Source organism: Cetorhinus maximus, chromosome 18, assembly GCF_964194155.1.
Source record: "Cetorhinus maximus chromosome 18, sCetMax3.hap1.1, whole genome shotgun sequence".
In the NCBI taxonomy this organism is placed as follows: domain Eukaryota; kingdom Metazoa; phylum Chordata; class Chondrichthyes; order Lamniformes; family Cetorhinidae; genus Cetorhinus; species Cetorhinus maximus.
Window position 1 is genome coordinate 46,720,109 of NC_135896.1, and position 16,967 is coordinate 46,737,075.

Here is a 16,967-nt window from a genome sequence, read left to right on the forward strand (position 1 = left end):
GCAACTGAACTTTGTGACCAATGTGATACTTAAGCCGGAATTTTCGGTCCCTGTTGGCATCAGGCGTCATGGCGAGCGTGAGCAGACAATGTGGCGGGAAGGCCAAAAATCAGTTTCACAACATCATGAAACCATGATTGTCTGCTCTGCCCAATGGCGGGCCACCTTTCCCGCCTCCGTACGTTGGGAATGTCGTTATAATACATCTGCATCTCATTATAAGCCCTGCTCACTGGAATCATTCCCCCCACATCAAATTTACCGCCCATGTCAGCAGGAAAACATGCGGCCCAGAACACATCTTGAAAAGTCAGGACTTACCATTAGGGTGTTGCTCACATCGTGGACATCTGAGGAGCAGAAGATGCTGGAGCCCTACAGCTATTGGATACTGGAGGAACACATGCATCACATGTTGGGTGGATTTTCATGGATAAGGCTCCACCGCAAAGCAGCTCACAGAAGGTGGGAGGTTGATGTCTGGGATCTGCTTTGGGACATCAGTGTCTTGGCCATGAGTTGCTACGGATGACCATTGAGGGGGTGGAGAGGAAGGTATAGGTTTGACTGGGAGAGGAAGGTGTACCGGGATTGGGGGGATGAGCTTTGGAGGGGGGAAGCAAAGGTGTCGGAGGGCAGGTCTGAGGCTGGGAGGGGAAAATTAAGGTATCTGGGGGGGGTGAGGTTAGGAGGGTGGGGGATGGAGTATGGGGGAAGGAGGGTGTAATGGGGAGAATGTGGTAACTGGGGAGGTAGTTGTAATGGGGAGGAAGGAGTAAGGGAAGAAGTTCGGAGCGGGGAAGGAGTTCAGGAGGAAGGAGTCCAGGAGGAGGAAAGAGTTCGGAGGGAGGAAGGAGTCCAGGAGGAGGAAGGAGTCCAGGAGGAGGAAGGAGTCTGGGGGGAGGAGGAAGTAAGAGTTGAGGAAGGAGTAAAGGTGGAGGAAGGAATAAGGGCGGAGGAGGGAGTAAGGGCAGAGGAAGGAGCTAGGGTGGCAGAAGAACTAAGGTGGAGGAGGGAGTAAGGTGGGCATGTCCAGGTGAACGTGCAAGGGAGGGTCTGTGGAGTAGATGACTGCCTCCTGGGGAGGGAATTGAGGGTGTTCATGGTAGGAGGGAATGGTGAGTATGAGAGAGGGCAGAGTGAGCCAGTAGGTTGGGAGGGTGAGGCTGCGATAGTAGCGGTAGAAGGGATGGCGAGGGTGATTGGTGGGGACTGGGTGACTGACACGGACCCTGGGGGTGGGAAGGACGAGGTTGGGTAGTTAAATATGGATGGGGGTGAGATTCTAGGGAAGGTAGGGAACGTGCACGATCACCTGGGTATCCTGGAAAAAAAGGGTTCTGGTTGGTAGGTGGGGAGGTGGAAGCTGATGCCAGGGGGGTCAACAGTGATGAAGGAAAGGATGTAGGTGACTGGGGGTAGGGGAAAGGACGGGAGAGCTGAAAACATACTTTACACCAACCATGCTTCTGAAATCGAAAGTGAGCGGAGCCTCGTGTTGGGCAGGCACAGGTGCTGCTTGGGAGTGTGGTCAGTGGGTGGGTGGAGATGCAGGTCAGCTCAGATGGTTAACTGAAAGAGAACCCCAGCAGGCAGCACTGAAAATGCTCAGGACAGTGAGATGAGTGTGATGGAGGAAGGCTCTGCGTGCGTGTGAGAGTGCCTGTACGAGGCTCCAAAAGACCCTGTCAGACATACACTTCTCCCTCCAGAATCACTCCTGGTCTGGCTGTGTGTAGCTGAACCGCTAGTGGGCAGGGGCAGAGGGGTGGAGGCAGGGAGGATGCAGGGGAAGGACTTGTGAAGCCTTTCAATGAAGCTGAAGGACAGTGAAAGTGAATATATTTTGAGATTATAAGGTGACAAAATGTGGTCACCCTTGCAACCACTTGTGATCAGAAATTCTTAACTTTTCTAGGCCTACCACTTCTTCTAGGTGCTGCCCTGACATCCGCAGCAGGGGTGGAGACAACCTGTGCAATGTTTGCCCCAGTTGCCTCTGATGACTTTGGCGGGGGTCCTCTGGAGAGCCGAGGGCTTGAGGGGCTCGGCTTGCTTTGGCTGTCCTCCTGTGGGCCAGTTGCACCCTCTGCGGTGACAGAGGGCGAGGTTGAGGAGCTCACAGGCAAAGGGGATTCAGAGGGAGTGGATAGCCTCTGAGATTCCTGAGTGGATGACTGAGGGGTGTCCAGCTGCTGTTCCTCCTCCCTTCGGGTGCCCAAGTGCTCCGGCCTGACTCCTTGAGGGGAAGGAGCACCTGGAGGGACGTAGGGGTGCCCCGTTTCCCTCTCGCATTGCCACTGCAGGAACTCACCCATGGTTGCCGTGATAGAGTGCAGGTCTGCATGCATCTCCGTGTTCTGCTGGACCAAGGTCTCCATGACGTCCACTATCCTTCCCAAGGAGACCTTGATACACGCACATGTGGCCACCACTTCATCAGAGAGCAGATGGAAGCACTCCTCTGACTCGCTTGCCATTCTGTGAGAGTTTCCAAAGGCTCTGCGCGATGTTCCCCCGCCTTCTGCTGACTCTCTGCGATGAGTTGGAAAGCCGAATACAGTGCTCGTCATCTGACTCGGACCTCACAGTAGCCTCTTTCCCAGCAGTCCTCCGAGTGCCGGGGAACTCGGCTGAACCTGCCTCCTCCTGTTGCAGACATGTGTCTGTGCGGTCACCACCGGATTGTGAACCCGAGCCTGCTCTAAATCTAGGTCCCACTGAGTGTGTGTGTCTCTGCACTGGTGGCGGGTGTGGGTTAGCGCTGTGATAGGTCTTCCAGGCTGCCTATTTCCAGCTCTTCAATGGAGGAGGTGTCCTCTTTGCTGGAGGTACAGACCTGGATGGAGCTGAGGGATTGACTGGCTGAGGGTGTCGGCTGCTAGGCAGAGCTCCCTGTGAACCAAAGTAGAGGCAATTAGTACATGGCAGCAGAGTCAAAGGCAGGAGAGAGAGCTCTCATATTTGTGTTGAGAGAGGGATGATGCAGTGCAGGATCCTCATGTGGACGTTTGCCACCGACCTCACTGTTGCCATAGGCATCGTCCACATCCTCACCAGTCAGCGCAATGGCATGCTCATCAAAGTGAGTGAGGGCTCTATGGTGGGCCACTCCACCCCCTGTCTGGGACCTCTCCCTGCTGTTGTGAAACAGCTTCTCCTGCATGGAAACAGATGGAGAGAGTGTGAGCAGGGTGCATGGCACTGCGTGGATGTTTGTGTGGTGAGCGGAGAAGTGCACAGGATGAGGACGTGAGCTCGAGAGGATATGAGCCTGATGGAGATATGAGGGTGTGTGTGAGAGTTAGTGGTGTTATCCATTGAGGTGTGAGATCCCTGTGGATGTGTGATGGGTTTGTGAGTTTGTGAGTTGAGAGCGGTGAGAAGATTGACTTACTCTGGCAGAACGAATGAGACCATTCATCCTCTTCCTGCACTGGATGGCTGTCCTCTTTTGTAGGGCATTAGCGCTGACCACCGCTGCCGCCGCCTCCCATGCTGGATTGGTGACCTTGCTTGCTGGACTTCACCCAGAGTGGGGATAGAGGACTTCATGATGGGCCTCCACTGCATCTATTAGGCGTTCAAGGGAGGCGTTGCTAAATTTGGGGGCAGCTTGCTTCTTCCTTTTAGCAGCCATCAGTTCCCAGCATCTTTCTATCCTTGAAGAGTGCTAGCTCTGTGCAAGGGGGCACTTTAAATATGGCGCTTGGTTTGCTGAAGGCCTGAGGTGATGACTGGGTGGGGGAATCAAAGGACGCCCCAGGAACTGACGTGTTTCCCAGGATTACATTTTTAATGAGGTGGGAATGGGACAATATGGCGTGAAAACCCGCCATTGTGACCGGCGGGGGCAAAATGTCCTTTTTCCCGTCCGCTACCGCACTTAGTGCAAATGTGGGATGATTCCGCCCCATGAATCCGGGTTCAGTGCAAGTGTCAGATCACCACCTAGCTTGAACATTCTGATTTTGAGGCCTTTTCCAGGACTTAACCATATAATTGAGGCTCAATTTCCAATGCAGTATTGAACAAGTGCCACATTATTAAAGGTATTGTGCTCCAGTTGAGATATTAAGTCGAGGCGCAATCTGTTTGTTCAAATGGATGTTAAAAGTATCAATTTAGAGCCTGCAACTCCATACAGCTTGCTGGCTACAGAGATGGTTGATCACTGGTTGTGGTCTTCTAAACTTCCCTAGACTCTGGGATGGTCCCAATGGATCCAAAGGTAGCATAAGTAACATCACTAAGGAAGGAGAGAGAAAACAGATTTACAGGCCTTCTCTTCTATTTTCTTTTTACCCCTCCTAGACCCTTCTCTCCATTAACTTGCCTCTTTTCATTTCTCCCATCACGGGTACTCTGCCCTCCCAAATCCTTATTCAAAACTCTAGCAATCCTCAATCTTCCTACAGTTCTTCCACTGTCCCTGACTTGGTACCCTCTTAAATAAGCTATAATTAAGTGTTTGAAATTTGAATTTGGACCTGTGTAGAAGCAAGCATGGAGTTAGCTCATAGCTTGGGCTATATTCTGTATATATGTACATAGTTATGTGTCATCAATAAACACTTAAAGTTCAACCACACCTGACTCAGAGCCGCTTTGTGAGACCTACTGAACATACAATGTATAACATGACATCAGCAAATGGAAAAACCCAGAACTTCAGAGACGTTGGAGCAGAAATTCAAAAATTGGAAAACTAAAGGAACAGCATTCTGACCTGATTAAAAGTACCTGAAGTGAAAACAGAGAGAGATCATCTGAAAGACACTCCATCGCCAAATTAGAAGCAGAAAGGCAGAAGAAAAATCCAACAGTGCAATAGAGGACTCCACAAGATCTTGTGGAAGTCCATTGTGAATGCTCACAGAGTGCAGAGTCAAAGGACCCAGCAGGGGTGCGCAAAAAATTTATCTCTAAGCCAGGACTGGCCTAAAAAGCTTCAGTGCTGTAAAAAAATGTCAGACCAGCCCGCTTCCAAAAGCATCGCGTCCACCCCGAGTTCAGAATTGACACCATACCACGTGGCAGCCAAGCACGTTGTAAGAAAAATAAGGTGGAAGATTTAGAAACCTCAGCCAAAACCAGGAATCCACTGTAAATCACCAGAAAATCTTCCCCTATCCAGGGAAGGCCCTAACTTGTTGATTTAACAAATCGCTGCAAAAAACTAAACCCCAAAGAGGTCGCCATAGTCATGGAAGCCTGCCAAAATGCAACAAGTGTGGGGAGACTCTTAGAAAGAATGGTCACTGTGGCGCCATCTTTAAAACCTGCACAGCATGAACTTTAAAGCAACCATGGACATCAAGTCACCATTACCAGACCAATTTGGACAGATCCAAGGAAAAGAACAAACACAAAATTAGGGACTTTGGCAGAAAAGATTCTTAAGATACATGATAGCTTCAGGATTGGATAAAAAGACAAAAGCTAAATCAGTGAATATACTACTTCATTCAGTAGGTCCGATAGCAGATGATATTATTGTGAGGGAGGGAATAAACAATTCCTCAGATAAATTTGATGAAGTTCTTGTCCAACAACCTGGAGAACTGGTTGACTCTTTTATAAACTAATTATGCAGATTGGCTGCAGGCTGTGACTACGGTGACTTTAAGTCAGAACTCAAAAGGGACAGAATTGTTTTTGGAATGGCTGACAATGCCCTTTCAGACATACTACAGGCTAAGGAAGATCTGACTCTAGAAAAGGCCATCCAAATAGTCAGACAATCTGAAATCTGCCAACAGCACCAATCCATTTTATGTGGCGAAAGCATGCCATGGTACAGAACAATCCCAACTGTCCAACGAGTGAAACAACAAAGGGACAGAGAAACCTCAGGCTGAGGAAGGCAATATCCAAACAGACCACAAGAGGGTGGGTGACCATGTCAGTGCTGTGGAGCCAAACGACTCCACAGGCAAGTATAATATCCAGCAATCTCAGTGTTTCAACCTCAACCGTCTGGGACACTTCTGAGAGCTATGTGAAGATAAGACACCCAGACAGGTGGAGAATCCCAAGACAAGCCATGAGATTGAGGTACCACACTAGGAAGAGTCCAACCATGCTTCTTGGGTGAGGTCAAGGATCCTAGGTTCTCCTTCTGGAATGCAGACATCTCAATAAATGGTCACCTCACCAACTTCAAATTGAACACAGGAGCCACTGTTACAGTCCTTTCGGATAAGGAACCATGGCTGAGAGACCTCTGGATATGAACGACAAATACACCATTCTGTGGGCCTGGAGGAATCTGGCTTCCAGTCATAGGCGTGATCCTTGAACCACTAAGGTATGGCGACAAGCAGATGTTCAAAGTCATGTACATCATCCAAAACCAATCTTTCTCTCTCTTGAGCAGAGATGCCTGTGTTGCCCATAGCCTCCTTGAAATGGCAGAAGACATCAAAACAACCTCTGCCATCAGCTACACAGATTTTCAAGTTCCAGAGAGGCCCGCCAGTTAAGAGACTCTTGACTGGGACTTTAGCTCTGAATTGTCTTCATTCTTCACAGAGCTGGTTTATCCAATTTCTTTGCAGGCAGCAGAAGCTCCTCTTTGGTCAGGCCAGCCAAACCTACAGATAGTTAGCACTGTCCCTCAAGTGGAAGACACACAGGAAAATGACCAGCAACAGAAGAATGACTCCCAACCCCACCCAGAAGGAAAGAAATAGTTTGGAGCAGTACTCTTATTTCCCAGTTTTTACTGGTGTTCCGTTTTAAAGTATATAATTCCAGTTCAGACCACTATTCTTAGTTCCCAGTTTTTACTCTTTTTTCCTCCTGTGCAGGCTCCAGAGGTTGCTGTCACACAAGATGTAAACACCACGGCACAGACATTGCAACCTCCAGCCAATGCACAAAGCTGCAAGATAATGCTGGAGCAAGGAACTAGCGACCATCAACTCACCAGAGCACACCTCAGTGAGGCCCGGAGACACGGAAGATCACAGTGTTACGATAAAAGCCAAACTGCAAGGTGAGTCCACTGATGAGGAACATCCAAACAACAGGAAAAGACACCCTCAACTTCCACAAAGATCACAAAAATCACAAGACAGAGATCACTTCCACAAATCACCTTTTCACTCTGTTCATACCATGAATGAACAGAGTGAACATTCTCTCTGGAAAGAACGGGACAAGCCGGTGTTCCCTAAGCAGAGCAGATGGCGAACTGACAAAGAGAAGGTCAACTCCAAGGAGCGGAAAAAGTGTATTGGAAGAGGACAACCAAGGGCCAGAAACACAGATTACAACTCAAACTCTGAATCACCAAAGTTGCCCAAATCAACAGAGCCTACCGCTTCTCCAAATGTGACCAGAACAAAAGATGGAAGAATCGTCAAGCCTCCAGACCATTTGAATGTATGAAGTCAGAGACGTGAGGAGGTGGTGGGGGGGAGAAGGAGTAGCATGATTATAATGTAAATATGTTGGGTAACGACTTGAGGGGAAGTGTAGTATAATGGTATCTGGCATAGAAAGGTTAATGTGGGCTGGGAAACAGCACTGCCCACAGTGTAATGTAAAGTGACATATTACTTGTGACTAGGGTCAGTTGTGGACTGGACAGACACCTGTGTAGAAGCAAGCATGGAGCTAGCTCATAGCTTGGGCTGTACCTTATATACATATGTACGTTGTTTTGTGTTATCAATAAATAGTTAATGTTAAACCATTGCAGACTCAGAACCTCTTTGTGAGACCTACCTAACGTACAACATACAACGATATGTGCATGAAAGGGTAAAATGTCTGATTTCACTATGGGTTAAATTTCATTTATATCTGTCAACATCCACCCAAACTGCAATTCATGGCGGCATGGCATAATTGTATTGGAAAATGTTCAATTTAAGGTCACACCATTAAATTGAGGATGCTAAAGGGATTGAATTTCTGCAGAGGAAGTTAATGACGAATGACTTTAAACAAAATTTGGCAAGTTTTGTTTCTATTATGTTTTGAAGCAAATGGTACAATCACATAAATCAAAATGCACTACAACAGCAACTTGCATATGTAATTTTGACAATGTAAAACATTCCAAGGTACTTCAAAGGAGCGTAATCAGACAAAAATTGATACCTAGTGAAAGGAAAAGGGGTGACTAAAAGTTTGGTCAAAGAGGTAGACTTTAAGAAGCGAGATAGAGAAGAACAGAGGTCTAGGGAAGGAATTCCGGAGCTTAGGACCTAGACAGCTGAAGGCACAGCTGCCAATGGTGGGTTGAAGGAAGCTGGATTTGTTCACAATTCCAGAATTCTTGGAGATTGGGAGGCGCGTTGCCATAAAGGGATTTGAACACAGGAAGACAATTAAAATTTTTAAAAATTATATCGTTTTTGTAAGTCAGCAGCATGATAAGTACTGTGCATAATTGTCCTAGTTTTTCTATCCCAAGAGTTTCCAGGAGCTTTCTTTAATGGTGGCTTTTATTATTGCATTGTGGCTAAATGGAGGTTGTGATGGTCAGTGAGAAACGGAAGAGGCAAAATTATTTGTGAAAGAGGAATTGGGGTTGCGATTACTAGGATGAGTTCTTCATAGACAAACAGGCCAGAAAGGGACTGCCTTGGTTGCCTCCTCTCTTCCTCCTTCTGCTCCTCCTCCTCCTCCTCATATTCCTGTTCCTCAGCTGGACCCTCAAGATGCCCAGCTTGTACAACATTCAGCAACCAACAACGCAATTGACACCCCCTCCCCCAAGTACAGCAGGGTTCCTCTAGATCGGTTCTGGCAGTAAAGTGTTGTTTCAGCACACCAAAGATTTGCACTATCACAATTTTTTTGTGGCAGCATAGCTTTCATTAAATGCAGACTGAGCACATGTGCATCAGTTGTGTACAAGAGCCATTAGCCATGTGGTCAGTGAAAAGCTCCTGTCACCAGGAGCTACCCTTTGATTTGTCATGGTGACTCAAATGCAGCTGGCACAGTGGATTGCCACAGAATGAAGTCAGGATGACTGCTGCCAGGATACTAAGCATTGTCCTGCATGATCTGTGTACAGTCACACACCAGCTGGACATTGAGGGAGTGGAATCTCTTTCAGTTGCGGTACATCTGAGAGTTGACATGCAGTGCCCACAAAGTGACATGTCTACAGTTTATGGTACCCTACACCATGGTGAAGACTGCAACCCTAGTGAAGCTGTGCACTTACCTCATTTGTTCCTCTGTGAAATGTGAGATGAAATATGGTTAGCTCTCAATAAATAGAGAGAATTAATGATCTCCCTCATGCAAAAATGGACAGTAAACTGCAAGATGTTGGAAATATCCTCAGCTTCAACCTAGAAGGAGCCATTCACATAAAGGCACATTTACTTGATCACCTTGATCATCACTGGCAATGCTGTACCCAACCTGCTCTGGGTTGCATTTGTGATTGTGGCAGATGGCATATTTCAGCGAGGACCTCCTTACTGAAGTGTTGACATCTTACACTATGGATGGAGTCTTCTCCTCTTAGAAGATTCTGGGCTTCAGGACTGCATGTGGACCCTGACACTGATAGAGCATGAGTTCTGACTGCCTGTGCGATTTTCCTGGAGGCTACCTCCAGGAGCCCTGTCCAATTGGGGACATTGTGGAGGGGAGCTCCCAGGTGGGAGAGTCAATTGGAATGCCCAAGGTTGTGGGCAACCAGCAGCCCCACCAGGAGAAGTGGGCGATGCCGACATAGGTGAGAGACTCACGATCTGCCTCAAGATGCAGATTTCTTAAGTAGTCAAAAGTAAGTGTGCTCACAGCTGCCAGGCCAACGGTGGGGGTCCTGGGTGGGGTTCCATGGAAGTCCTGGGGTGCCAGGTCTCAGTGGGGTTCCATGAAGGTCCTGGCAGCATCACCAATTTGCCCTTAAGCAGGAACTTAATTGATAAGAGTTAGCTACCTGCTGGTGCCAGATCGATAGCTGATGCTGGAGAACCCCACCTCCAGCAAGACTGCTCAGAGGCAGGAATACTTTGGGGAGCTGCCCGAATGCAAAATCCTCTAATTTTGCCTCCAAACCTGCCTGCGTGGCACCAGGAAGATTCTGCTTATTGTTTCTCGCTGAGGCTCAGATAGGAAAATTCCCTGTACACCCCGGGTGGATATGGCCTCCTGTTGAGAACCCTTTTCCCCCTCACCTCCTCCATCCTTCAGCAGCTTGTCCTGCTTTGCATGATCTCTGTCTATTCTGCGAGTAATGCTGTATTCCAAGGGGAAAGGCTACTTGTGAACCCATGTCTGGGAACAACTGGTTTGTGCAGAAGCCTTAAAGTTAGCAAAAAGTCCTTCACCACTCCCTGTAGACTGTAACATCTTCAAACAACTATAGAAAGCATCAAACACAGCCAAAAGAAATCAACAGGCAACTAATATGTAGGTAGTTGATGATCCTTTCATATAGGGCTGGTGGGGGCTCCTTCCTGCTACTGAATGTATGTTCAATTGTATGAAATTAAGAGAGGCCAAAGGCTTGAACACTGAGGCCCAGATTTTTGCTATGACGGAGAGGCCCTCCATTGTGGCGAAAATCCTGGAAATGCCAGAAATTCTAAGTCCCGCCAATGAACACGGCATTTCCTACTTTCGCAGGGGTGGGACTGGGTCAGACTAGAGTTTGCACATATGGAGGCAGCTGGCCATTTAAATCACCAGCTGCCTCCACTGAAGTGGGATTTTGGGAGGCCAGGAGTATGAAACCCAGCGTGTGCAGATTAGACCAGATAAGAGGGGGTTAGAACTTGGTGGATTCATTTAGATAGCCAGGATACCCCTTTGGATATTGTCCCGAGACACCTATGGGAGAGGTAAGGAACCCTTTGGGAGAGGTAAGGCACCCTTTGGGATTGTTAAAAGTAAACATGATTGTGTGTAAAAAGTGTACAAACACATAGGAACTGTCAAGCTGCCAAGAAACTGTCAAAGCTGTCAAAGAACAGTCAAGCCATCAAAGAACTGTCAAAGCATATGAGGTGAGTTGGCATGGAAGGGGTAAGGGCAAAGGGTGGTGGGTACAGGGTATGGATTGGCAGAGCGAGTATGACGAGCCATGGAGGTTGTGTGTGGGGCTTGAGGTGGCATAGGTTGGCATGGATGGGGATTGCGGAATGTATAAGGGGATGAGGTCTGAGGGCTGGAGGGCTACTTTTTGCTTTACTCTTTTTTAAAGTAACTTAAACAAAGTGCTGCAGAACAGAGACAGGCCTTCTGCCCAGCTTGCTTCCACACCCTGTAGCCTCTGCATGGCGGGCTCGACTTCCAATCCAGCTGTACCCCTGGAATGAAAATCTCAACTACGGGAGGCCGTTTTTAAAGGTTATGTTCACAGAGCTGTCAATTCTCCCAACTGAAGGTAAGCATGCAGATGCAGCAGGCGGTAAAGAAGGCAAATGGTATGTTGGCCTTCATAGCAAGAGGATTCAAGTACAGGAGCAGGGATGCCTTGCTACAATTATACAGAGCCTTGGTGAGACCACACCTGGAATATTGTGTGCAGTTTTGGTCTCCTTATCTGAGGAAGGAGGTTTTTGCTATAGAGGGAGTGCAGTGAAGGTTTACCAGACAGATACCTGGGATGGCGGGACTGACATATGAGGAGAGATTGAGTCGGTTAGGATTATATTCACTGGAGTTCAGAAGAATGAGGGGGGATCTCTTAAAAACCTATAAAATTCTAACAGGACTAGATGGATGCTAGAAGGATGTTCCTGATGGTGGGGAGTCCAGAACCAGGGGTCACAGTCTGAGGATACGGGGTAGACCATTTAGGACTGAGATGAGGAGAAATGTATTCACCCAGAGAGCGGTAAGCCTGTGGAATTCGCTACCACAGAAAGTAGTTGAGGCCAAAACATTGTATGTTTTCAAGAAGGAGTTGGATATAGCTCTTGGGGTGAAAGGGATCAAAGGATATTGGCAGAAAGCGGGAGCAGGCTATTGAATTAGACGATCAGCCATGATCATAATGAATGGCAGAGCAGGCTCGAAGGGCTGAATGGCCTACTCCTGCTCCTATTTTCTTTCTTTTCTATGTTTTCTCTGCACACCTAACCCAGGAGCAAAAATCTGGACCTGAGCTCCAATATGGCACCATTGCCATCAAATCAGCATGTACACTGATTGACGTTATCATCTGCTTCCTCTGCTTACCTCTGGTGTCCATTTACTGTTTGCCACTAATGTCCTCACCAATGTGGCATCTGGCGCAAAACTGTATGCATGCTTTGTGGATGCCATTTTGAACACAAAAACAGCACCTGTGACATCTAAACAATGGGCACTGCTGAGCTGAATTTTGCACCAAATATCCCTTCTCAAGGCCAAGAACTTAAGATTTTACTACCAGTCTCTAGCTGGGCAGATGTGGGAGTCTATTGAGTTAACATATGCTTCTTTGTAACAAGTTGAGAAATTGCTATTTACTGGGAACCCCATCAGATTGAGGAATGTGCTGCTGTTACTTCGCCAGTGGTATTTCTGTGTGGGTGTTAAATGGTGGAGAAAGTGGGTCAGAGCTCAAAACATATGTTGAATTTGACAATAGCTCATTGCTTGTTTTCCCATAAAGGCCAATTTTACAGAGCTTTTTTGTGAAAGCCAGTGAAATGTTTGAAAAATGATTTAAAAATAGATACATCACTCAAAAAGGGTTTTTTTTTCAAAAATTAAAGCCTTTATCATACAGTGAGACTTTATCATTTTGCATGTAATACAAGCCAGGCTGAAGGGCTGTAAAACAGTCCATGGAACTATCCTGCAGGTTTAGTTAATAAGCTTGGCTATTCTGCCACAAATATTGCAGTAAAAATATTGATGCCTTGATACAGGAGACATTAGCTTTTGTGATTTGGAGTGAAGGAATATGATTAAAGAGTAAACTAGAGACATTACACATGGCAAACACTACTTGTATGAAGAATGTGGGAAGAATGTGTGTTATTGAAGCAATCTTTTATTCTTGTTACGCCAATTAGAACAAATATACATGAGCTAAAATGAACAGTAACTATGATAAAATTGTTCCAAAAGTATCTCGTTGCTTTTAAGAATCCAATTGAAGATGCCTGTGTCTTTGAAAATTTGAATGTGGCTGATGCCATTGATTTTCATATGTAGGGTCCAAATAGCAAAACAGATGTTGCTGACCGAATGGCAAATCAAAAAAGATGACAGCAGAGAAAATTCAAGTCCACTTGATCTTTATGATCCCATAGTTGGGTACTTTAAAAGTGCATTGAAGGACGAATTCTCAGCTGGAAAATCTGTGGTGGACTTGTGTTTCCACTGCCATCTTCGATTGTGCTGCTCAGCTGCGTTGTTTACAGTCAAGAATTTCTGTTTTGCAAAACGGAAATTCCTGATGACACTAGGGTTTTAAAGGCCATGTGTCACCAGAAGTTTGTGGCTGGAAGCCAAATTCTCTTGTTCACAAAAAATTAATTGCATGCTGATGTTGCTGCTCACAAGAGTAGCCAGTTCACGAATACCTTGTTCGAGGTGCCAGCAAACTGTAGTCCGCCAAAGCTTTTAAACTGCAAATCAATTTAGCTCTTGCTTTTAAAAATGTCTGTAATGTTCAATGTAAAAAAAATGCCAGATTTAATCTGTCTGCTTTGATGTTATTAAATTGGCTGCTTGAGAAGCAACGTCAGCTTGCAAAGAATTTAGTGATTAGCAGTTTCTGGGCGGAAAGCTTAAAGTCCAGACAAGACATTGGCTCTGATTTTTACCAAAATCAAAATTTAGCTACATAATAACTTGTACTAGCACAGTAGAATTGCTGCAGAAATGCACAACACTGGTGTGTAAAACTTTTAAAACTGCTGCAAAATGATTTGATTTACATGACCATATAATGTTGTGAATTCCACCTGTGCTGAAGTAACGGAAGAAGTCAAAATATTTTCTGCCTCTTGTTTTACAATTTTACCTGCTCATTATTTTACCTTCTGAAGGAGATAACTCATGTCAGAATATGATTTCACAGGTGCTAGCAGCCCTACAGTAAATCAGCTAAATGGCCGGTGTATCTGTGGACAGTGCTGAGGTAGATTTTATTCTGTAGTCCCTGTATCATAAAGTAATACCTGACTGAAGAAAATCAGTTGTGTGTGTGGGGGGGGGGGGGGGGGCTGCACAGTAGAATCCATGCCCTTAATGGGGCTATCTGATTTTCTTCCACTTCGAAGGATAGGAAGATAAAACATAGGTCAGGCTTCTGTACAGTTATGCAATCTCACCTGATTTTCCGTTATACGCTCCACCCATGTAATAGTTCATTTTATGCCTAGCTGGTATTGATGGAGAACTAACCTAATACACAGTGGCAGGCTGTGAAATGATAGAGAACTGAACTGTCAACCACGATCCTTTCCTTGTTTAATACTTATTAATATTAAGGTCCTGAGAAAGCGGGGAGGCAGTGATATAGTGTATTGTCACTGGCTAATATTCCAGAGACCCAGGGTAATGCTCTGGGGACCTGGATTTGAATCCCATCATGGCAGATGGCAAAACTTGAATTCAATGAAAATCTGGAATTAAAAGTACGATGATGACCATGAGACCATTGATGATTGTTGTAAAAACCATCTGGTTCACTAATGTCCTTTAGGGAAAGAAATCTGCTGTCCTTACCTGATCTGACCTACATGTGACTCTAGACCCAGACCCACAATAATGTGGTTCATTCTTAGTGCCCTCTGAACAAGGGCAATTAGGGATGGGCAATAAATGCTAGCCTAGCCGGTGATACCCACATTCCACGAATGAATAAATAAGCAATGTTCAAAATTCTGGAGGTTCATATTTAAAACTGGCGTGAAAATCTATTACACATTTCGGTGGCCATTTGTTTTACTAATAGGACACAGATAAGCTGTTTTTGGCAAGAGCGGACCCAAAAAGGGGGCAGTTTCCCTAGACATCCCCATGTTGGTATTGAAATAGGTAATACCAGAAACACTGAGCAGGTGAGGTAGCATTTGTGGAGAAAGTTTGGTTGATGGTTTAGATCTATGATCCTTTGTCAAGAACAGCCCCATGCTGAATTGTTCATCAATAAGGAAAAGGAGAGATAATTCAACCATAGGATGTGCAGTTGATCTGCAATGATTCCAGAAAATGGTCCATTCTTTAGCAATGTCTGGTCAATCAGGAGACACCTAGCACCTTGACATTGTCTTTGATCTCCATTGGTCTTTAAAGGGAGGTAATTTAGAAATTGACGTAGGTATTGCTAGACAAGAAAGGTCCATCTAGTTCACTGTCTACTATCAGAGTAGTCACATGACACAATGATAATGGAGTTATTGACAAATCCTAGCTATCAATCCCTACCAAATAGTCTACAACAGACCTAGACATGAAGTGTGGAAAACCCCAGTGAACTGTAATCTCCTGTGTTTTCAGAAATAATGGAAAATGATTACCATCTCAGCCGAAACCACCTCCTGTTGAGTTATATCCCAGACTGTGAACATGAACTGAGTTGAAAGAAAACAGATCTGGATTAAATCTGATTGTTTTTTCCCTTCTAGGAATACACAGGGAAAGGAGTTAAAAAAGCCACTGCAACCCTAGTTCTGTGTACTAGTCTGGTGTTCTGTTCTGGTGTGTGTATGCTGTGGAGGTCACAACTGAAGAACACCAACTGGGCATCCCTGTGCTTGCAGGTAAAAAAAGTATTTCCTCTCTGATTGCTGGAAGCAAGTTACAAGTCAGCAAAGCTACAGTCAAAAAGGAAACAGGGCAACTCCTTTCAGCTAACATGCAGAACCCAGAATCTCCAAACCAACTGTTCAACTGCCAAAGTCAGTGCTACCGAAATCACCCCAACTTAATGACTGCAACGTTTCACCTCACGGACAAGCCAAAGGACTGATTGGTATATCCTTTTAACTTTTATTTTTGGACTCAATTTCTCATTTCTAATCTGTCTGTATGTGTTACATGTTTTTATTATTTTTTCTCGCTTTCATTTAGTAACTCTCATTTAGTAACTAATAATTTCACTCTTTCTTTGACTCAAGACAACCTGGTTAAATTGGCTCCTTTTTAAAACATAAATACATTCGGACTGGGAAAAGGTATCCGTGAGCGAAGGGATCCTTTTAAAATTAACCTTATTGGGACCAACAGAGGGGGTTGAATAAAGAAAGGGAGCTAGTTCACCACTCCTCAGTCAGGAGCATAACAATTTAGTGTGCCTCGTCTGGGATCACATCAAATTGGGGAATCTCGTCCGGGGACCAGTCGCAACAGAACCAAAGGTCTAAAGTTACCTGATCCTCCAAAGCTTACTACACTTATCATATGTCATGTCTTAAATTACTAATATAGCATATCCCAAAATATTATTTTCTGAAATAATGACACAAATCAGCACTCAGTGTTGTGGGGGTGATGACAATTCTGGGAGTTCGGTTAGAAGCAAATCCACAGCACAACAGGAGACTCAGATCCACAGGGGAGTACAAGAAAGTGTAATAATGCAATTGTTATAGGGAATTGGATAATTGGGGGCTAGACTGGAGTTTCTGTAGCCAAGATGTGAGTATCAAATGGTATGTTGCCTTCCTGGTGCAAGAGTAAATGATATCACTGAATATGTGCAGGACATTCTGCGAGGGTAAGGGGAACAAACAGAGGTTGTGGTCTATATTGGAACCTTTGGCATCATAGGAAAAGAGTTGGGCTTCTAAAGGCAGAGTTTCAGAAAAAAGATTGAAGAATTAAAAAAATTAAGGAACAGGACTTCAACTGTAATCACTGGATTACCCCCAGTGCTATGTGCTAGTGAAATGGGAAGATGGTGCAGATAAATGTGTGGCTAGAGGAGTGGTGCAGAAGGAATGGCTTCAGGCTCCTGGGGCCTTAACTAACAGTTCTGGGGCAGGAGGGACCTGTACAAACCATAGGGGTTGCGCCTGAACAGGCTGAGGCTAATGAAG

General features: G+C 45.6%; 1 long non-coding RNA gene across 1 annotated transcript; it reads left to right on the forward strand.

Annotated features, from left to right (window-relative positions):
- The first annotated feature begins 13,701 nt into the window (after nt 1–13,701).
- On the forward strand, nt 13,702–16,029 carry LOC144693483 (uncharacterized). Its single transcript, XR_013579549.1, has 3 exons — nt 13,702–13,816; nt 14,003–14,062; nt 15,555–16,029. It is a non-coding gene; the product is annotated as an uncharacterized LOC144693483 (long non-coding RNA).
- The last annotated feature ends 938 nt before the right edge of the window (nt 16,030–16,967 follow it).